The sequence below is a fragment of the Falco punctatus genome (assembly GCF_963210335.1).
Source record: "Falco punctatus genome assembly, chromosome: Z".
Lineage (NCBI taxonomy): Eukaryota > Metazoa > Chordata > Aves > Falconiformes > Falconidae > Falco > Falco punctatus.
In genome coordinates this window covers 43989105-44013597 of record NC_137586.1, presented here as the reverse complement: position 1 = coordinate 44013597, position 24493 = coordinate 43989105, and positions in this window count along the sequence as shown.

Here is a 24493-nt window from a genome sequence, read left to right as displayed (position 1 = left end):
GTTCAAGTGCCCATGTAGTTAGTGCTGCCTCCCAGAATATGGTGATATGCATGAAAAGTAAGAAGATTAAATCCTTTAAGGGCAGCTGCAATAAACACAGCCAAGGTTTATAAGTGAAACAAATCTGGGGGTTTGTCTTAGTCTCATTAATAGAGCAGCCACATCCAAAAAAAATCTCTTGGAATAAGCTTTAGTCTGTAATCATGAAAACCTAAGGGAAAGAAGATTGACAAAAATGGAAAGATTCAGAGAAATTGGACAGTAAAAATTGCCCAGCATCTGGTCTCATTCTAGCTAGCTTCATTAGTCCCTAATCCATATAAATTCATCAGTCACTAACCCAAGAACATAAATTATCACAAGGGTGAATTTGCCACAAATTATGTACTACAGTCACTTGGTAAGTGGGCCTTTGAGCAACAAAGTATTAACTTTTCAGTCTAAAAAACTGGCCTAGATTTCCCTTGAAGGTAAGGTATGGAATACCCCATGTAATTTGTTTTTCTAAAGTCCTTGATCTTATCAAACAGGAGGTATTTTGCACTCCTATTGTCTTATAACATGCTTTTCTGTTTTGGTAACCATCATGCCAAATGTAAGAACCTAGGCTTCAGAAATCAGAGCGTTTTAAATAAAGATCAAGGCAAGAACAGACAGTTGATCTGAAAGTTTCATTTCACCCTAAATATATAATGTGAAGAGCTCAAGCTCCATTTGCTAATTTTGTTTCACTGTAGCTCATTCACATACGATGCTACATTAAGTAGTTCAATCTATCATGATGTAACACTAGCAATACATGACAGCTAAAAAAGAAAAACTTGGCTTATTCTTTCCTTGTGCAAACAAAGGTGCAGAAGTAACAAGGAGGAAAGATCACGTCTGTAGACATTCCTGTTTCTTAGGTCAGATTTGCAAAATAAGGTCTTCCAATCACTGGTTTTATGGTGAGGTAGTGGATTATCCCAGTCTAAAACAGTAAGGACAGGGATCTGTCATAAAATTTCCTGCAGCTCTCTCCCCACTCCCCTGTATGCTTCTATGTTACCATCACAAAAACTGTCCAGGTTTCCCTCAAGCATTTCCTTAAGGCAATGAAAATTTCCCCAACTGCTTACCTCTGTAGTTGCCAGGTGGCCGGCTAGCCACCCATTGCCTGCAGGAGTAACATAATGTAAATAACTGATATTTTAAGGAAAAAGGACTGTGATTTGAACAGAGAGTTTTCCTTGACCCAAACCAAAATGTTTACCTCAATTCTGAGTATTTGAGTGCTTTTCAAGTATCATTGCTAGATAAGTTTTGAAACAAAATGTTGTTCTAAAGTGAAAAATTGAAACATCTCACTTTGAAAATGTCAAAACGCTGCGTTCTAGAAGAGATCTCTTCTGTCAGCTTCAGCTACTTGACAAACTAGACACAAATTTAAGAATTATTTTGGACATTCCAAACCTCCATTTTTTTGCAGACCTAATTACAACTCTAATATTTTGTATAACCACAGACAGCCAGTACAAGCACAGCAACATTCAATTCTACATGCTGTGAGCTCCTCTGAGTGCCCCTAAAATTGTGGGCCCAGCTTTTCTAATGCCAACAGACATATGTCAATTATTTTTTTCTGGGTTTTTTTTGTGGTTTTTTTTTCTCTCACTGGACAAATGAAAGAATGTAAGGTAATGTAATTTGAATGTCAGTTAATGTACTTGGGCTGGAAATTGCTTTGTGTCTTCAACAATTAAATAGCTATTGTCAGCACTATAAGGGAAGAGCTTTCTTGTTCTAAATATGGCTCAGCAAAAACTGCTGGAAGTAGATGTTCTAAGCCTATACCTTTTGTTATTCCTCACCAAGCACACTTGTGTTTCTCTGAAGAGGAACAACTCCCCACCCCTCCGCACCCCACCCCCCAAAACACTCCCCAAACCCCATTCCTTAACAGTATCTTTGGATGAAGGAGCTAACTGGCAGTTCCAGCACTAGTGTGGGCAGCAGGAACTTTTCACGCTTGTTCACAACACTGACAGTTTCCTCATGATGCCTCCAGCTGCACAAACTAATTGCATCCCTGTGTGTGTGAGACACAAGATACAGCATGGATCCCAAAAAATTCTAATGCATCTGCTTGAATCCTTTCAGGAGAAAACTCCAATTCACCAGTAATTAACTTTCTGGAAGCCATAACAAGGACCCTGAGCACATGTATTCTTAATGACTATTTCAATAACTAATTTGTTAAAGTCACCCATGAAGTGCTGAAGTTCTCCTACTTCCAGGCATGAGTTCCTGTTACTCCCGTGTTTTAGGTTTGCAGAAAACTGATGTCAAAATCTTGCCTTCTGTAACTCATGTATTTCTTTAAAAATTATTCTTCTTCTAAACTGTCAGAGGTGAAGGCTTATATGTGCGCTTGATTTTGTAGTTCATAAAGCCCATTGAAACTGAGGAGCACAGCAGTAAAATCAGGCAAATCTTTGGAGGATGAAGGTGTGCAGAAATAAAAGACAGTTCAGCAAATCAGACCTTAACTGAGATTCAGAAAGACTCTGTTTCAATTTTCTGCCCCTTTGTGGACTTTTGCCTTTGGCCAGGGAGAAGTTATTACAGCCCAGACCCTGACAGCATTGGCTTGTGTCTTTTTTCTGATAGTTGTGTCTTTGAATGCAATGACAGCAATAGTAGGTCTTAATTTACAAGTTTTTTTTGAAGGTGGGTAGATAAAAATTTGTAAAATGCTCCAACATTAAAAAGGAGGGAATTGCACAAACCCCCAAGACGGGTGGCTGTGCAGGTCTGGCAGATTTGCACGATTTCAGTCAGCTGCAACCTGCTTCAGCAGCTGCACCTACTCCTATGCCTTGCATGAGTCTGCCAGATGAGGAAACCATTACAACCCCACTAGAACGTGCAGACAAATCTGAACAAGGATGATGTTTACAGAGACCCTTGCATAGTGCTTTGCTTCCCTCTGATATTAAGAACTAATTTAATACAAGTAAAGTATTGCACTGATTTTAGGGTTTGGGTCCCCTAACACCACAGAAGCTATTAAAGCTGTTTCTTGGGAATTTTATTCTTGAATCTGTTTACAAGGTAGTTTGTGTTTTGTTTTTTTTTTTTTCTATTAGTTGGGAAACACCTCTATGCCTTAGTTGTTGTTTACTCATAGCTGACATGATTTGTGAAAAGTTACAATCCATTTAATGAATAATATCAAATAGGAAATGAAAAATACACTAACTGATGCTATTTCAGATATATGCATTGCACCCAGGAGGCACAGATTACACGTAGTCTTCATGCTTCACAGAGAATGAAGAAACTCCTTCTATATCTTTGTCTTTTGCAACAGAAATTTGACGTTGCCTTCTACTCATTATTCCTGATGTGAGAAAAGCCATTATTATCCTTTCAGGATGTAACAAGCACAAATGTTTATGTGTGTGTGTGGTGTGAACTTATATATGTGTATGCAACTGCTTTACCTATATGCTTGTAATTAAATATCTTCAATGGTTTGCACAGAAGACTTTGAAGAAAAGCTGCTGTTCTTTCCTGAGAATTACCTGTAACATATTGGGTAGAACTATGGTCCCTTTGTGTGAATTTCAAAAGTCTCAACTCCACCAGCACCAACTCTATACTTTCTTTGCATCCTGAAAGTATTATAATGGCTTTTCTCACATCAGGAATGATGAGTAGAAGACAATGTCAAATTTCTGTTGCAAAAGACGAAGATATAGGAGTTCCTTCATTCTCTGTGAAGCATGAAGACTACGTGCAAATTGTGCTTTTACTTCGCTCTATTTCTGTGACCACAGGGTTAACAGCTAATTTCTGAGAAGAGATTACAGACTATTGGAATTATACTGGTCATCTTGTGAAGTGCACTTTTGTATCCCCTTCAAAATAATCAGAACTTTGGCATGCTTTTGCATCGGTTGGCTAAAACCAGTGTCACTTGTTAGGACACCAAACACAGTTAGACGCAGATTTTCTCTGGAGGTTGTAGATGTCTAGCCTACCACTAAGAATAGCAAAAGTATTAATTAGTCTCCAGGACGTCAGGTGCTTTGTTTATAAGCAATGAGTTTTTATGCTGGGTGGGCTAGCTGGTCCGGTTCATCAGCTTGTTGCTTTTACTGTAGTGATATGTCAGTATTTGCCATTATGGCAACTGTGGTCAGGACCAATGCTCAGATGGAAGCAGCAGCTTTGATTAGAGCATCAGCTACACAGTTCTGTCTACACTAATCCACATAATAATACATTTTCCTACCACTTTCTGTCCTTTCCTCTCCCCTTAGCCCTCATTCCTGTCTCTTCCTTTGTTGCCCACCCCACACCCCACACACACCCCTTACGTACACAGAATAACAATAATTCCTGTATCCAGGAGAGTCCTGGATACTCTATGTACATCATATACACATAATGAAGTAAAAGTGAAATGGCTTATAAGTGTTCTGCTGCTTCTTAGTACGTGGGTGGATTTTCAGATGTTAGCCACATCTTCTGTAGCTCAAGACCAACCAAAAAAGTAGGTCTTTTCTCTGATTCTGGCATGTTGTCCTCTTCCTGTTACCACAAAACATGAAAATCCCCTCTTCCCTGTCTTACAGACTGCAGTCCATAAGCAAACTCCTTTTAGAAGCCACGGTGGGTCCTGATGCAGAAAATGTAGTTAACTACTGGTCAGACTTTGAACGTGAATAACTTCACTGAAATCGGCGGGACTGCTCACGTACCACAGGTGGGCATGTAACTCAGTGTAATGCCTTGGGCCACTGCAAGCATACTTTGTGTCAGGCAAGTGAACACAGCAATGTACTGCTCTAAGACAGTTCTGTGTTAACCACTTCCAAAATCTAGGCTTTGCATCAGTGCAGGAAAGCCCTGTAATACTCAGTTAATTTTTTCAAAATTTATTTTCAAGCTCGATTTGATTATTGTATTCCAGAAGAAAACACAGAAGGGTTTCTTTCAAGTACTACATGCCTCTAATCCTACAAATGCTGCTGATTAGAACAGGTAATATCAAGACTGAAATTAAGCTGAATTCTCTCCTTCTGTTTTGGTCTGTTTACTTAATAAAACCCAGGTACGTGTTTGAATGTAGTTGAAAGACACATTTTTGAAGACAAAATGCACCCCTTCCTGCAATTACATGGAGTGCTTTTTGACTAAAGTAAAGAAGTGGGAAGGAAGGTATCATGCCACAACGTCCTTGTTTCATTTAAGAATATTGTTTACTGTGAATTTGTTCACATTTTTAGAGAGGCGGTCTTCCTCCCATACTTATTATGTAACGGCATTTTAATACTACAGTTACAGAGATAGATGCTAGATTAGGATGCTTTTCAGCTCCATGATTAGCTGTGTAATGGCAGTATCAGGGTATCCTTAGAACATTAGCTATCTGCTATTATATTCATGTATAACTTGAAGCCCATTTGTTTTCCTGAAATGGGAAGTTTCTGGTAGAAAATCTGTTTTTAAATTTCTAAACAATATTAAAAAGAAAAAAAAAAAGAAGAAGAATGGATTTGCACTGGTTTATTAGCAGTTAGAAAGTCGTTAGGATAACATACAGGTGGTCTTTTTAGTAGATTACACATGTGTGTGCATGTATGTGTGTCTATAAATAGGTACATAAAATATATAAAATGAAAATGTTCATATGTATGTACATACATACATACATGTGTGTATATATATGCACAGATAAAATAAATAATGAGAATGTCTACTGACAGATGTTGCATAGGGGATGCTGTACTGTAAGTGCTTCACTACAGTTGGTGCTTAATGATTTGTTGGGTATCTGTGCATCCCAGCCCACTCTTTAGTTCCAAAGAGAACCACCAGACTTTTCAGAGGTTCACCTAAGCTAGGACATTAAAAACTTATGCACCAGATGAGCAGGTTTAATTTCCATACTTCACAGAAACACAACAAATTGGGACTTAAAATGGGTGGTGTCAGTCTCAGGGTGACCTGCTTCTCTCTTGATAAAAAGAAGCCAGTTGAGTCACCAAGAAGTCCCAAGTGCTCCAAGTTAAACAGCTGTCAAGAAGTTTTGACCTATATGAAATTATTATGAGATGGTCTCCCTCCAAAGGAGTTTTTAGACTCACAGACCCATTGAATGAAGATGCTGGAAGGGACCATGTGAGGCAGTCTTGACCCCAGTGGTTGAGGACACAGGGCTTTTGCTTATTCGCTAACAAGAATGATGGCCCAGGGGAACTTATCAGTAAGGATTTCACCTTCCAAAGATGCCTGCCTCACCCCATTTGCCCAAAGACAATAATATTTCTGGAACATATTTTAACTTTTTCAGATATGGTTGAATACAGATACATGCATGTTAGGATGAAGTGTTCCTCTGGGGCCGATAACGTTAGTATTAGACATATAGAAAATGGTCATGAACTAGTGAGAGACTGTGAATTATCACAAAAAATAGATAGGAAAATGGCAACACATTTGCTTACCAAAATGGTCTGGAAATGGCCCATTCTTTGCTAGTAAATTACAATATTTGTCTCAGGCAAACAAACAACATGAGGAAGCAGCTGAAATGGAAAGTACATCCCACATCACACAAAATACCATCTTTATAACAGAGAGAGATATGTAAATTTGGCAGTTCCCTGGAATACTCCACTTAAATTTAAAATTTAATTTTAATTTAATTTAATTTAAAATAACTAACTGAATAGCAATGTGCCATTTGAAAGATTTTTTGAAACCAGCAAACTATCAAATCAGTACAATAAATCTGATTTATTAACAGAGGTGGGAATCATTGTATTTAACAAACCTAAGTGATCTGAATGTATCCTGTTTGTTACTTTTTCACAGGAAATGAAAAGCACTTAGCAAGGAGTTTCTCAACAACTCAACAAGTGTTGTGCAAAAAGTAGAGGCAGTAGATGCAATGTCTGACAACAAACTCTACTACTCTTTCCCCCCTGCTCTAAGCCCTGTGTTTGGGAGGAAAGCCTGATCCTCAGCCTTTTAAGAGATTTAGACACGTGGGGACCCATTCAGCTGACCACCATCTGAGATGCCTGTGCAAATCTTGTCTGACATCCAGTTCCCTCCCCAGAAGGAAAGAGGTCTACGGTACCTTATACACTGGTAGACAAAGTTTGGGGTACAGGGGAGAGCTAGAATCTGACATTCCCCCAGGTGCCACAAGATACAAGTTCTTTATTTGGATTTTGCCCTACATGCATAGGCACCGCTCCACTTCATGACCCAAGTTACCATTAGGGGAATTTGTTTGTTTGTTTGTTTTATTGCTGGTAATAGGCCCAAATTTCATAAACTTCCTTTTACGTGTTGTGAGTAGCCAAAAACTGTTCCCTCTGTTATATAGATCAGAGGACTAACCTGAATCACATCTTTCTTGGACTACCATATAAATTCTAGAAATTAATCTCAACACTACCTTAATTTACCAGCAATCAAGAATCTACTGCAGCCTTTCACAGATTTTTTCAATGCTGTCAATAATATTCAGTGCTCTAATTTTCCTTTTAATTTTTAATATTGGCTTGGCCAGTTCTAGCTTCCAGGCATAGAGACATATCATTTTCTCCAAGAGACCAAACGCATCAAATGTGCATTCCTCGTGTAGACAGTCAGAGGTTTCATAGCCCATTAATCCTTAGCCTTCTTTATAATCCAGTTAATAGATGACAGTCCTCAAAGTGTTTTTGAAAATAATGTTTCTCCTGTCTCTGATCACACTGTTAGCCCATCTCTGATCCTTTCCAGAGATGGACGTAGTATTTCAGGAGTGACTTTATGGGAGTCAGACACAAAGGCTGGACTACTTGTCTACCACAGCTGCTGAAACCTTTCAGAGCCACAGTCTTTCCCTGATCTGCCCCCATCTGTAGCACAGGGTGAATTTTGGCTCTAAGGCTATGAATTTGGCTCTGTCAAAACGCATGTTTGGATGGACAGGTTTACCAGGTGATTGAGGTCACTCCCTCTCTCAGTGATTTTTCTTCTACACTATTTAGCTCTCCCCAATACTTGTGCCATCTGCTGTCTCTGTTGGCAAATATTTTCTTTTTCCCTCCAAGTCATTAATAAACAGTATAGCCAGCTTTTAATCCACTTACTGTGGGCCATGTTGATTTTGTGTTATTCTAATTTCTTAATCGACATGTCACATGGTATGAGACCAAATGTTTTACAGAAGTCTAAATATGTTACGTTAACACCATTACCTTTATCAGTCAAACCTGTAACCACAGCAGAAAAGATATCAAGCTAGCTTTACATGTGCTTTTTAAAAATAAACTTACGTTGATTATACTACAGGCCCCTATACTGGATACCCACACCAGTGATTTCTACATGTGTAAATGACCTCGAATAATGTAACTGATTTTTTGCTAGCATCCAAAAGGAAAACTAAGAAAAATTTCCTACAGCTATCATTCCACTTAGAGCACGTACTTCTTCCCCACATTAGTTGCTCTATTGCATAAGGGTTTAAGAAGCATATTTTTTCATGGACTACAGTTCAGCTCACAGGGATATGGGGAAGGGGAGTGGAGGGGGTTTATGGGTAGATTAGGTAGACATCTATGTGTTAACATTTACATTCAGAAATTAATGTACTTTCAGTATTAGAGGTGTTTTGAAAAGAAGTCAGATCTAGAAGACAATCTCTTTTTTTAGCACAAGATGAGTTGTATAGATTTTTTGAAATCTAGATAAATTTGGAGGCTAATCTTTACACATTCACAAAGAAGGTGGAGTGTGTCATGGTAGCTTTGTCCCATTGTAGGACAGCAGAACATTCTCAACAGAACAAGACAGTATTTTCATAGCATTGTGATGCATCGCCTAGCACAGCCAGGGTATAATCAACTATTTATAATCAAAGGAAGTTAAGGGTTTGTGTTTTCCATACTATCTTTCCTGAAGGAATCATATTAGGAATGTAACACTTACGAACAAGGACCCAGTTAAGACATTCATTATCAGTGTTGAATAGGATTAATTTTAATGATAATTCCGCTTGCCTACACAGTGTTCTTAGATGTGAAAAAAAGCCATGGGATTAGGCCAAATATTGTCATGGTAACAGAAAGAAAGGGAAATAATTCTAAAAGGGTTTCCAATAAGCAAGAGCAACTACCATTCAGTGAGTAGCCTTCAATAGAAGTTGACATCTGTTATTCATTTGTTGTTTCTAGGTTTGAAGAAAAGCAGGATAATTGGAAATAGTGCAGTGTTCTGGGAACATATTGAGTGAAAGGGTTCTTAGTGCTTTTTAAATATTGGTCTATTTATCCTTAAAAACATTTAGCCTGTACCTTCTTTGTCCATTTCTAAATTGGACAAGCTAGTTGGAAGGCTGTCTAGACACAATTATGCTTAAGTAGTGGAAGATCAAAGCAAACTTCTTGCTTTTAATAAGAGGAACTACCATTTAAGCTAAGCTGGGAACACCTATTTCTGGAAATTGAGGAGAAGATGAGAATGAATAAATTGTATAAAGTTATGTGGTTACCTCATACTGGGGATAGATTGGGAGACATATTAACCTGCACAGGAAACACACACCAGTACTGGTGCTTTCCACTTCTTTTGTTCAAGCACACCACTGTGTCTTACACAGCAGTGTATGACAATCCTCATGACTCTACTGGTAAGACAGAAGCAGATCAAAATCCAGTTGTGGAAGTTGATGGAAAAAACCTGCAAACTGAAAATCAGTCATGTTTTCAACATCAAGGGTGGTTACCAGTGAAAGAGCGTACCATTGGATTTTCCCATACATGGGGTTTTTAAGGTGCTGTTTGAAACATTTCAAAGAGGTTGATCATGGGCCATTGAGCATGCTCTGCCCAACATTAGAAACCTTGTTTACTCACCTACACTAGACAATGCACGAAAAAAAGCCCTTTTGTCCTATGAATCTATTAGACATTTAAACACCAACTTTTTGGGGAATTGGTTGATTTGAGGCACATGCTGCTTTTGCAGTGGGAACTTGCAAGTTAGTTTATGGGTAGAAGCCTAGAAATTTGGTAGGAGTGAGAGACAAGGAACAATGATTTTATGTTATTTATCCTGAATATGATTTCCTTATCTCTCCATGACAATGAAGAGGGGGAAAAAACTAGGAGAGAATAACACAAATGTAAAGCTTACCTGATGCTGCCTAAATCAGAAGTCTGGAAGGATAACACCATACAAAAGATTTGTTGATGCATTCTTAGATAAATACCATCTAGCTAAATTTCATATACTTCTGACTATATTAGAAATATTTCAGAGTTTTCAAGGTAAGTAAAATGCTTCTTTTGAACAGAGCAATTAATGAATGCCTCGGTAATGGCTGTGCAATCTGATATTTTAATAATTTGGTGTTAAGAATACCTTTTCTGCCATTAGGAGTAGATTCTGTACAAACACAAGAGAAGATACATGGAGAGATTTGTAAAATGTAGCTAAGTATCTGTAGCAGAACCCTGGTACCCAGTGGAGGTGTCAGAAAGGATTTTGGTACTCACTAGTATGGCCAATTTCTTAATTATCTTGACATTATGGCCCAAAGTTCCTTCTGTAAAGAACCAAAAATCAATACTGACTGAAGGAACTTTTATTATTTTGATTCTTTCCACAGCTTGCAAGCAATCAGAAATTTCTCTGGCAAAATGAAAATGTTCCTTACTGTCTCACAAACTAGTGCCACTAAATTAGCCCTGAAGACAAGCAATAAAAGATTCTAATCAATATATGTAACTACCTGACCAAACATCTATTATTCATCCTTTTTCATGCTTTCTACACAGTATGCAGAGGTCCCAGAGGTCCAAGGTCAAAAAATATTTTGACACAAAATTTTTCTCTATCTTATGATGGAGTGATGGATCTGTAGAGAAGATACCAGATTGGATTTTTTTTCCAGTTTGTCTGGCTCTGCTAATAAAATCAACAAGTGCATGTGACAGCCGATAAGCCAGACATGTACATCCAAAATATTTCAACAACTCTCTATATGTAAGAGTATGTGTATACATATAAACACACAGTTGTATTCCCATACCCCCTTTGAAAAATCCCAAACAAAAGAATTAAATGTATAGTGGCTATATAAGACAAGATGCAAGCATAGAAGGGTAGTGAAGTTCTGCTTCAGTGTTACAGGTATGTTTTTCAATGTGTGCTTAGAGTAATAGTGTTGCCTATTACTGCTTGCCCTGCAGATCTGATCATTTCTGTAACATCCTGAAACATCATGTTCCAGGCTCTGTTAAGGATCAGTACAATGAGTGTCAGTCACTTCACCTGTTTGTAATTTTCCATAAGGAGGCAAGAGCACATAATACACTCAAGTCAGAAACCAACAAAGAGCTGTAAATAAACAATTTTACAGTTTATAAGATTAAACCAAACCAAACCAACCAACCAACCAAAAAAAAACCTAAAAAAAAACCCCAACAACACAGCACCAAGAAAAAAACCACACATACAGACTATTTCCAAAAGTATTTAAACTAAAAGATAACTGCAGCATGGTCCCATTTTCACTTGCAGTGTGCCACTCATACTCTTTTTTTTTCTTTTCAAACTGGCAAAACTACATCTAGAAATTCTTGTTAACATAAGCTCTCCCAGTCCTACTCATTCAGGCAACCTCTGGGCCAACACTAAGATGGCCAATAACTACAGATAATGTGCTAGATGCAATTTTCAATCTGAAAGCAGATTGATGGAGCACTTTTCCTAAAAGGGCATGTGTTTCAAAGTTATTTCATTTCAGGCTGCACTCTGTATATGCAATTAAATGCACACATTGCCTTATGCACGCTTTGGCACCTGATTTCAGTGTTACAACAGCGCATCCTGGTATCTTTGACCTCACCGTCAGCTGAATTGTGCTTGACATAGCTCACATCTTTTGCATTCCCTGCCCCAAGATCAGGCTGCCTGCATGTGTAACTTGTGCTGTCCCCAGACCTTCTCCAGCTAGGGATACTGGGGAAGCTCTGTGCTGCTCAGCCCAGGGTCATGGTCTGGCCCAGCTGCTGAGGAGCCTGTAATGTTAACAGCCATATTTACCAGCTGTTCAGCAGCCAGGAAATTTTTAATTTTAGGGCAGTTCAGATACAGTCTTATTTGTGTGCACAAGAGCAAAAACAAAACCCAAAACATAAACAAAGATGTTTGTAGAGATATTTTGCAAATACAGCTTTTACTTATTCTTGTGACTATTTGTCACAAAAAAGCCAGCCTTAATTTTCTTTTTTCTTTTTCTTTTCTTCTTCTTTTTTTTTATTTTTATTAATTTTATTTTATTTTGACTTACTTCTCTGTGAGTTATAGGCCTTACCGCCTTCTTTAGCATTTGCCTGCATAGCAACTTCAATCACTGGAAAGACTGCTGTCACTAATGAGCGGCAAACACTGAGAAATTCCGTTCTTGCTGATTTGACCTCAGGGACATTGTGGTTTTGCCACCTCACACTGATGTTGGACTCCATGAGTCTGACTTTCTCGGCTGAGAGCAGGTGGGAATTTGTCAGGATGGGGCAGCCTGCACGTGGACCAGTTTGCTGCAGGAACCCTCCCTCCATCCCACCACTTCACTCACAGCTACTGTTGCCCACTGTCAGAGAAAACACATTGTCTCCAGGGGTCAAAATTGGGCATGAGGAAGGCAGATGGACCTTTTCAAGTACTGCTGCTTCATCTCCCACAGCTGCTGGTGCTGGGTTTGTTGGGGAAAGGAGGGGAGAGGTTCAGAGGGCAGAAGCCACTGGTGTTGCAGTAGTCTTTACTGCTGTGTTGAACCAACTTCAGTACATAGCCAGGGTAATCACTGTATTCTGCCAGCTGTGGAAATCACCATAGATAGCTGGAGGTTATATAATATGGCTGGAAATGAAATAACAAACTGATTTATTCTCAATGTCCATTACTGCAATTCAGTGCAATTTATTTAAGGCCGCTATCTCTCACTCTAAGGGAAAACACAAATATTAATCTTCATAGACTGTATCTTGGATACCAGTGGTCTGGATAATTAATTAGTTACCCTCTGTGTATGTGTAGTCTTTTCATATCCAGAAAGAAAGATTGGAGTCTAATTAGCTGTGGTGTAGGTGTGGGCTTGTGTACCATCACAGTTTAAGCAAACAGGAGGTGGCTGTTACAAATCATCAATGCCCTCAGTTTTCTTTTACAGCAAGTTTTTCCTTTGTACAGTACTTACTGTCTGACATCTAAAACCTCAACAGTTCTACAGAAACCTCATTTCTTTTGCCTTTGTGGCAGGAGTAAGATGGAGATGAGTACAGGCCACAGTCAGTGTTTGCTTTAGTTTTAGGACAGATTTTTCTGTCCCTGTTAATCAGCGCACCCCTACCTTACCTGACTTGTGCAACTCTCTTCTGGTGCATTTCAAGGTGCAGCTACATCTTGACACACACCTCCCATGACCCTGAAGACCCAACCACTGCTTTATGAAGAAATACGGATTCAACAAGTAGGAGCCCATCCCACTTTACATGAAGCTGAAATTTTGCCAGTGGGGCAAACTTTCAGAGACAGTGAGGTAAGCAAAAATCACTGACCTATGATTTCCTCTTTACCCGATGAAAATATCCATCCTCCTAAGTAATACTGGCAGGGGGTCAGTCTTTGTGACCTCTCCCACTGGCAAGGACAAAGCTATGAGAAGTAAAGACATCCTGCAATTATAGAGAGGGACAAAAAGCCCAGCTTTTGCTAATTCTGCTGAAACTAGAGGAAGTCATCAATATTTTCAGCTTGTTGGATTCTGAGACTTTTCCTTCTTTACTTTATTCACAGTTCCTCTTTGACTGACTTAGGGCTAGGACTAGAGGCAGTTACTTTCTGTCTGCCAGAGATGGTGTAATGGGAAGGGGAAGTCAAGCCACCTGATCACAGAGATTGCTCAGATAGGATGAGGACACCAGCATCTTAGTGATGTTAGATGCTAATTCCTGCTTTCCCAGGTAGCCTCCAAATGACCACACGATGCCTTGACAGCATCAGTGAATAATATTTAAAAGGAATCAAAGAGAAAAATCAGAAGTGCACTGGTTAATGGTGCTTTTGCTGAACAGGTCTTCTTGTGCTCCTCAAAAAGAGCCATACCCTAGAAAAACTCTTCTTCCATGGTGAATTTCTCATAAAGGACGAAAGCTAATTAATTTACATCACATGCATCAGGAACAGACCCTCAATAGCCTAATCAAGGCTGACCCAACCTTGTACCCACAATTGAGTCTTTTTGAAGGTCTCTTGTCCAAGCCTGGCCAGACTGGCTCCTTCAGTTCCCCTGCAGCCAAATGGCCTGTGCACATTTGCAAGATCAGGTCTGTCCGGCAGGTCACATTTCACTTTCTAACCTCGTCCATGCTGGGAGCCAGGGGGGTGCAGGGATAACAGCTCACTGCTCTTCAGCGAACACTGCAGCTGTTGTTTCACACTGGGCTCTGACAGACAGACCACCTTTTAATGCTTCATCCCTACTGGCTGTTGCTGTGCTGTTTGTGGTTTATTCTCTAAATGTCTATGAGAAGATTAATAGTTTCACTGCTAATGGGCTCCTGATTATAACCAAATATCTGCAAAGGCTCAGGGCCAGATTTTGTCATACCCACATAGATGAGAGTTGATGCTGGGAAGGCAGCCCCCTGGCCCGCACTGCTGGTGTCCCTCTGTCTGCGTGTGCACACACACATGCACAGCTCATGGCCGCTCCAGGTCTTCTACCAGCCCATTTGTCCCCTTGACTTTAATGCTTTCCAGCCTTGTACAGGAGGCCAGGCTGGATCACACTGAAGGTGTCAGAGGAAGGGTCCCCATGGATTTTAGCAACACAGAGTTAACTACTCCCAGTCATTATAAGCAGCATCTTAATATGTATCTCTTATTGAAATATTTATAAAGGGCTGAACTTTGAGCAACCCTTTGTAAGTATAAGTGAAACTGTCCTCTAGATAGTGGCAGCCCTAGACTTCTGTAGATTAGGACTGCTGGAGGATCCCAGGAGAATCTGGCCGTTGCAATGAGATATGTGTGTCTTGGATCAATTTAGGTTTAGTCTCTGTCCTCTCTTAACATTTAAGTGTAGCCAGGAAAAAGAGCTTGCACTCCACTTTTGGACAACAGAAGTGAAAGTCTGTGCCTGGCCTGTCTCTGCATTTTCCCGCACAGAGCTACTGCCCACAGAAAAATAAGTCTGGGGCTGTGTCTGTTCTGCCCTGTGGTACCCACTTGGCATGTGCAAATAGGACCACGAGAAATAGCAGGAATCAGACTATAAAGCTGATATCTGCCCTCATTAGCTCCTGACTTAAATGGAGGGTCAGTGATTGATACCAACTGGAGATTTGGCCACTGGTCTGCCTCACATAGCACTGCACAGATTAACTTGGATCAACCAAAGTGACTTGTGAAATGTCTGTTTTGTTGAGCAGTGCTGGCTGAAGAAAAAGAAAATAAAGAAACATTTCTGGAAGCACAAAAATGCTTTGTTTTGGGTTTGGACTTAAAAATCACAAGGACATGCAGGGTTTGCATGCAGTGAGAATATTATAGGCTTTGCACTTGTCTGTAGTCCAAGGTCTGAAAGTTGTTGAGACTGGACTTCAGGCCAGATCTCCTGTGTCCAAATATGCTATTTAATCCCTGGCTCAGCAGGAGATCAGCAGTGTTTTCTCTGCACCATCTTTGTGAGTGGCAGCTGAAAACACAAAAGAAGTGTCAATCTATGCCACCTGACAGGATTTGCCTGCCCTTTGATGTTTTGGGTTTGGTTTTTCTTTTTGATAAGTCAAAGGTAACAAGCAGGATGATCCAGAAGGATAATTAATTAATTATTCAGGTAGCATTTCACTTAAACAGGCACCTATAGGGAGGCATCATGAGGTCAAAGAATGAGCTTCCAAGCAACAAAAGTGGTGAAAGGCTGCACGGGACCAGGAGCAGGTCTTAGGGCAGCATTCCTCCCTTGCACCCTGCTCCCCATCCTTCCCAGTACTTCTCTGTGGCAGGAAATCAGGCAGCATCAGCCCTCATGTGCACTGTCCAAATGTGGTTCCCTGTCACAGCACTTTTCTTAAGTTCTTCACCAAACATATTTTTGTTGTGGGTGGGGGCAGAGGTTTCCTTCTTACATACATGAAGATTTTTGCAGGTTTTTTGTATGACCAAGCTTTGAGAGAGTCCACAGAAGGTGTGCATAACCACGAGGCATTCAAGGTAACGAGCTTTGGTAGTAGTGCTTTTTAACCCAAAGTATGTGGGTACCTCTACTCAGTTGACAGCACATACATCAAGCACTCTTACTCCATTGCTTCATCTGGCATAATGAGTTTTTTCGGTGATGTGTCCTGGGAGCAATACACTGAGGAAAGCATTCATCCATCACAGAATAAAACTGTTCTGCTGCTGCTGTGTTGCCAAGGCTTTGCATGTCGGGGCAGAAGGCAGCCTGTCCTTGTACCTGCATCCTCCGTTCCAGGCCCATCACCTAAAGAGGTGAAAGAGAAACTTGGTGGGAGTGGAGAAAAATATTTATCTTGAGAAATGAAAGAGTTCCGGAAATGCTACCCTGCGGTCTGTTAGCTAAACATCAGGATTTATTACCAAGTATGGGAGTGTGGCTTGTAACTAGCCCTAAGAGAGAAACTGAAGGTGACAATTATTTGGATGCATCTCAATTAATTTTTTTTTTCTCAATTAATTGCTTTGCAGACTGAAGACTGGTAAGTTAAACCTGGGAAAACATGTGAGGTGCAGACTAATCACATAGACTAATCACATAACGACAGATCAGAAAGCAAAGCAAACCTCTGTAAAGTCAATGGGAGTTTTTCCGCTGACGCCAACGGAGCCAGGATTTCACCCTGAGTTTTCCATAATGAAGGCCAGATTGTCTCCTTGATTTATGAAGCATGAGATTTTTCCAGCTTCAGTGAACATTGTCTCTTGTTTTCCAACAATGCATTCAAAAGCCTAAGTACACCTCCGTGAAACAAAGGCATATGCACATATGCATTTAAATAAAATAAGCTTCATAGCAATGGGACGTGATGTTGACTGAGTTTGCTAATTCCACTTTGTGTCCAATACAAACGCAAACCACAACATCTCTTGTTTTCACAGGAGAGCTGTGTAGTCTTAGAAAAGGAGGATCATGGCATTCATGTTCAGGATGAACAAACTGACATGAACAAAGAAATCCCATGGTGCCTCTCTCTCTGTTTGTTTACTTGTTGGCCTTGCTAAATTTGCTTGAAAAATATAGTGACTTTCAAGAGAAAGTATTTCAGTAACCTTTTTCTATGAGTCCATTAAGGTCTCTGATTCAATACGGTGGTAGTTTCGTTTTTAAGGTCTTACATTCTAATATGAACAAGCAACTGTTCTCTTTTTCTTCTTTGCATGTTTTCAGTCTTAATGGAAATAGTGTGGAAAGTGTGATCTCACAGACATGGAGGATTCAAAACTAAGAATAGTAATAACATGCGAGATCTTGATTTTTATGTCCAGTCTTAAGCTTTTGAGCTGCAAATGCCTGAGGTTGCCATGACCAAGCACACAAACAGGCCTTGAATTCAGGCACCTCAGAGTTAATTTGTGGTGCATTAGTACTTTCATTTCCAATGTGATCATCAGGTGGTATGAGGCTGAAAGATGCCATTTATGGGAGGGCCCTATAGATTTTGATAGTTTGCTCACTACAGAAAGGAATGAAGTGATAAAAAAATAAAAATCCATACAGCAGGGTCCTGGGGCTATTAAACAAAATGTATGGTAAGTGCTAGTTTATATGCTTAGGAGCAAAGAAAGCAGGCAGTCCTGAGAGCATGTGGAAACATATCCCTGGGCTCAACGGCCCTGAATGGGCATTAGGGGACAATGCAAAAAGCAATTCAACATGAGAAATTCCACTGATGTGATAACAAAGTTAATAAGAGCATTGAGTGTATGAACAAGGAAGAAGTGAATAGGAGAAGAGATTAAGGTAATTTTACCTCTCTGTACAGTACAAAGCTGACTGCTAGGAGAATCCTGCACAATTGTAAAATGATGCTGAAGAAAACCAAAGAAACACAAAACTGATACTAGGCCTGAAACAAGTAGAGCATTTTTTCAGGCAGAAACATAATAAATTCAGTTTATCTTATCAGAAAACTACTGAAGCGAATAAACAGGGAATAATCCAATGATGGAAGGAATATAGGCAACATTCACAGGACATTTAATTTAGTACAGAAAGGCACAACAAAGCCATCATACGGAAAAAGGTCCAAAGTATTTAGATGAAAACTGAGGACACACCTTTCCTTACTTGATCCAAGCTGTTAGACACACTTCCAAGGGAAGTGATGAGTATCCATCTCCCTGTCCTGACTTTTAAGTCTAGCTGCCTGCCAGGAAAGCGCAGATGAATAAAACGAAGTTAATGGAGCACAATACAGCCATAACTAGATAAAATGTAATGGCCTGTGATGTACACAAGGTCACACTAGATGTTCTAATGGTCCCTCCTGGCCTTAAACTTCATAAATCATTTTTCACAAGCTGCCCTAATAAGCTAGCTCCCTGTTTGGACCAGAGCTGGCTCTGAGTTTCCTACTCCATTTCCATTGCAATGGTAGCATGCAGGACAATTTCAGGGCTAGGAGCAGTGTAAGTGGCTGGGGAGAGGTTCACACCCGGCCTCCCACAAGTCAGGAGCAGCACAATACGGTGGTTGCATAGGGCTCAGCTTTCAGGCTTTTTATTTGCTTGTTTCTGGAGCTGGTGTTTGAGATTTCTGTGTCTTGGCTAGCTTATCCCCTGAAAAGTGCATCCATCAAAAGATCTTATTTTCCACTCACTGTTAGGAAAGCCTGTGAGCTGGTACCCACATCTGTGGGGCCACTTATGCACCTCCACGTGGCATTGCTCCAGCTCCATGCTGAAAGGGACCCTGTTGAACCTCTGTGGAACAATATCCTAAGGATAGGTATTTTAGGTAGACAGACACTCTGCCGTAAGGCTGTTTGTCTCATTTGAAAAACAGCCTCATCATTTTGTACATCAGGTGGCTACTCCTTGCTTCAGGGGCTTTGTGCAATGGGAGTACTTTCTATCTTCATCCTGCCAAGCTCTCCCATATATTAGCATTTCTGTGTGGAGTGATTGACTTGTTAAGAGATTAAATTTCTGTAGGCATCACAACAAAGACAGACGTCCATCAAGTTTGTTCGAAATTAGTGATCTCCTTTCATTCAAATTTAATCAGAAGTGAAGTTTAACTTGCATTTGTGAAGGATAAGGCAGTCTGATATGGCTTTACGGTTACAAAAAACATGCAATGATTTTGATACTGGAGCCAAAAGGATGTCATCAGACAGGAAGAAAATTGTCTCCCTGGTAATATCTAAAATACTTTCAAAACCAAGTGGCTTGAACTGATGCTTTCCCAGCTCTTGAAGGGCATAATAAATTCTCTAATGTATTGGAAATTATATCTAAATATAATCAGCAAAAGAACTAGTACAGACTTTTTCCAGAGGAGACCTTGAAATTCTGCCCTGTTGTTCAGATATCTTTGTTACACTTTCATCCTCTTAATTAATTATTTAGCACAATTATTCCTTCTTGCCCTCCATGTAAGTAAGTAGGTGACTTAGTTATATCCAAAATCACAGTCTGATGCAGTTTGCTGATCACAAAAGTCACTGTTAGCTTGTATTTGTAAGTGTAGAATTGCATGCAGACATATTTGCTCATATAATACAGCTGATAAATTATCTTTCACTTTAAAAAAAAAAACTGGGTACTTTACCCTTCACATGCCATTACGTTAAATACATGCTGAATGCAAAAAGGAGCAGAGAAATTTAAATAGCATTTATGGATTTAATAAGTGTATATGTGTGTGTGTGTGTATGTGTGCGCGCTTCTGTGTGGGTATAAAACGCACTTTTTTTTTCCCAATTGCCAAAATTTACTGCAATTAAAAATTTAAAGTATTAAAATGAAACAAAAGTAAAATAATAGTTATTTTCTTTCAGAAATAACGGAGGGAAAATTACTTCTAAATTTATGTGAGATACCATAAACTCTCCAAAATACTTACATGTATAAAATGTAACCACAAAACCATCCTTAAATAGCTTTCTGATTCCTAATGCCTCACATGATTTGAGGCCTGGCTTCAGGCCAGTCATCTAATTGCAAATACTCCTAGGGACTTCCCTGGGTTTTGGACAAATTAACACACTTCAATACAAGAAAGAAAGGTCTTGGGCTTTGGCACTCACTCTGCACCATACCAGTGTGAGACAACAGACCTAAGACTAGTATTGGTCTGCTTTCTTCTGCCTACAGTATGAAAGCTGGTATGAAGGAAAGTAAGACCATGTTAGCTGTCTCCAAGTTTTTTGGGGCACTTTGAATCGTGTGCAGTAGCAACTGAATAGCATCCTAAAATGCCAATAAGCTTTTCACTAGAAGAAACTGAATCTTCTTTAAACATATTCTTTGCCATCAACAAGGTAAAATTTTTCAAAATCTAGTTAGGGAAATGCAGCACATTTCAGAAACTGTGGATGATTCGAACAAATGTTCAAAGCCTTTTGAAGATCATAGTCCTGCACTTGGATCCAAATGTATGGAATCTTGCTCTTTCGCAAAAGGGAGTGAAATTAATCAAGCTGCGATATTTTGGGAAAAATTAAGCAAGGAAGAAATTTGTTTAGTTGTGAATTATGCTTCTGAAAAAAAATCATACATCTCTGCGAAAATTACTAGGCCATTTTTAAGTGAATGGTACAAAAGCAACTAGAAATTCAGTCTGGTCTGTTTTATGGATTTAATTACTCTTTTAAATAGTTTCTTTTTAGTGGTTTTAATAATTTCCAAATTTTGAAAAGGAATTACTATATGCTTAGAATATTTTTTTCTTCTTTTCTTAAATCAGTATTTTCCATTAGCAGTGTTCCTTTCCCTCTGCTGTGTACAGAGACATTTCTGAATGACATAAAGCAGATGAACTCAGCAGGCTGTTCCTATGTCTCTAGAAAAAAACAAAAACAAAAGGCCAAAATAGAGAAAAAAAAAAATTACTTCAAACTGTTTTTAAATGAAACAAAGCTCTTGGCAAGAATTTATGTAATGTGTCTAGGGAAGACCTCTCAAGATTACCAAGCAACCCTTGCTGCTTCTGCTAATCTAGTATTAACCTCTGCCTTTTTGGTGAGATTTTTTCTGATTCTGTGAACAAAGCACTGAGATTTTAATGAAGGCCACTGCCCTCTTGAAGGTGATTTCACAGACTATAACAGCCTTGGTGTTTATAAAATTGGAGGGAGCTAACAGATAAAGATTAAAACACAGTTACTGCTTTGGAAAATGTACTCTTTACTCAGTGTACCAAATTTTTCAGTAGGAAATTTTTACTTGCTACAGCTACCACTAATATTTTCTCTTCAGCTCAGTTTTTGTTTCATTTTTTTCCACAGTGTTTCCAGTGATGTTCTAAACTATTATTTTTATGACAGCTGAATGACATCTAAGAAAAATTAGTTAGCACTACAACCTTTGAAAATACACTGATTTTTTTCAATGCATCTTTCACCTCCATTCTCCCCAAAGCAGTGTTTGGAACTCTAGGCCACTTCTGAGCTGTGCAAAAGATAAAATTGGCAGGAAATGTTGTAGACAGCTTTGTGATCACTTTGACAAAAGACGGAGTATGATTTGGGAGTCAGTGTGCTAACTGGTTCCAGATGTTTGCATTGTATTGTTTTCTAAGAACCGGTGTGCAGCTGTGCATGACATCCCTGTTTCCCTGCTCCTACTGTTGTCATTCTGTCTCTACATCAATCTGTCCTTATTTTCTGGTGATAGTTAGGAGAGACAAATTGATACATACAGCAAAACAAAAGATAGCATACAAAACACAGGAATAACTATATAAGGGTTTAAGAGAAGTATTGGTTTAAATTACTGTGTCAAATGTGAAGGTAATGATAAGCTGTCCTGCTCATAGCTTGAGATGCATGTCACTGTTTTTCTGGTTTAGGTGCTGTGGATACAGGCATTAGAAAAGCCGTTAATTCAGGTTATTAAGTAATTTTGCTCTAGAACCTTTGCCATCCAGTATACAGGGCTCAGTATGAACGACAAAGAAATCTTTGGATATGCTTCAACTTGTACTGGCAGCGCCATCCTGAACTGTAGTACCATTTCAATGTACTAAAAAAAGCACAGTGCCTGTATCAAAGTTTCTAGGGATGCTCTCTGAAGATTATGAGCTGTTTGTTTGTTAGTGGTTGTTACAGCCAATACCCCATCCTGCAGCATTTCTACATGGAGCTCTGCTTATGGGAAGAGGAGTCAATGCTCATGTGCTTGGAATGAATTATAGCTTCCCAAGCTCAAGTGGGAATGAATTAGTTGTCTGCTACATGTGATGTAGGTGGCATGTAATGTATATGTAGTGCACAGCATAAGGAAACTTAGCACAATTATCTCCCTATTCAGAATATTGTCATTGTATAAATAGCTTAAGAGGGTGAATGGTAGCTTTTTTAAAATAGGGTACATATAAGCTGGTTGTCTTATGCCTGTGTCAGATTGCCTGTCAGGTGCTAGCTACAAATGCTCTTGATCCCTTGCTGCCCTGAACACAAATGACCTGCACAGTGTGAAACATCCTGCAGCTTCCCAGTCACTTAAGACAATCAAGTTCCTCTTCACAGAAACCTAATTTCTGACATGACTGGTAGGTTTTTTCCAGGCTGCTAAGTTTTCTCACCCTTTCTGCCCGACTCACCCAGCACATCCTGTTACAGTGGACTATCCCCATCTGCACCCACATCCTCTGGTTCTTCTACACCTTCATGCACTCTTGCATGTGTTTTTTTGTTTATTTACCTTCCCAAACTCAGAACTCAACACAAGTGAACAGAGAAGCAAAAGGGTGGTTTAGAAGAACAGAAGACCACAAAAGCATCAAGAATCAGCCGTGCTCTTGCTCAACAGTGTTTCTGAAGAGAAACAAACATTGGGCTGCATGAACACCAGACTCCACCTTCCTTAGAAAGAAGCTACATGTTTTGCAGACAGAACCAGTGGAATTTACTGTTCATCTTTGTCAACTCAATCCTTTAAATGATTTCTTGTAAATAGATGATTTTAAAATGTTCTCTGCTGGCATAAGGCTCACTTGCCCTCACTTGCTTCTGTTATTTATTAATTACATTATCCGCAATAAGAAATCTAGGATCCACTACAGACTAAAATATCTGGAGCTTGTTTATAAATTGTGTTTGTTTCTGTCTGATACACTGAGATAAACATCATCACCACCAGAGGAGGAGCCATCCTCAATGTAAACCTCAGCTCGAAGCTCTCAACCAAAGAACATCTTCAGAAATACCAGTGAAGTGGCTGCTATTTATTACTTGGATTTTTTAAAATTTATTTTCATTTTTAAAGGTAATTATGAGTATTATCTTTACTCACTGTTGTTTGTACTGTATGGCAGAAACACCCAGCCAAGAAATGGCAGCAGGTTTTGTGTCTGTTTTTTTTTGGTTTGGTTTTTTTTTTTTTCAGATTTTGCTCTTTTCCTTTCATATTTCTGTAAGTCATTATCTTTTAAATCATTTGGAGGATAATCTTACTTTGGAATTAATGTCTTAAATATTTCTTTCTATGCCAGATTCATCAACTTTCAGGAAAAGCCAGTGCTTTGTTTATTTTGGTTTAAAGGTGAACATTCAGTGGCATACAAAATACATGAATAAACACGCAAGAGTTTAAAAGAAGCCTTAGTTTTAGTTAAAACGTCAAAAGTGAAGATAATGGTGAGCTGTCCTCATCATTGCTTCCAAGAAGTGTCACCGCTTTCCCATCTTACACACTATGGAGACAGGTATTTATAAAGGCATATATGGTATGTTAGCAAGCAGTTCCCCACACATAATCTGCAGTTTTGAAAGCTTTGGGATGTGATTAGTTCACTGTATAAGAAGCCTGGGATGGTACTGACAGTACCACCTGGAGCAGAGACCATTTTCTGCTCCCTGCAGCCTGAGGGGTTTGGGGGACCCTAGCCAAGCAGCACTGGGATCTGAACAGAGATCATGCAATGTGCAGCTTTTTTTTCGCCTGACTGTTAATAGGGGAACTATTCACTTAATGTCGCTTCCATCTGAGGACTTTAACCTGTCATCGGTACAACGAACACCTGGCTGAGATTTTTTTTTAAGTCGCTTAGGGGATAAGAGTTGAATATCTGGGTGATTCAGAGAAAATGACTAGATGATGATTGAAAAGTCTCTGAGCACAGACTTTTCCATCACTTTGTTTTTGTGTACACTTTTTGGTAATTTGCATACTGCTACAGTCACTTTAATTACAGATTCCAGTTACTTCTAAGCACCTTTCACGTCAGAAAAACAAGTAGAAAATA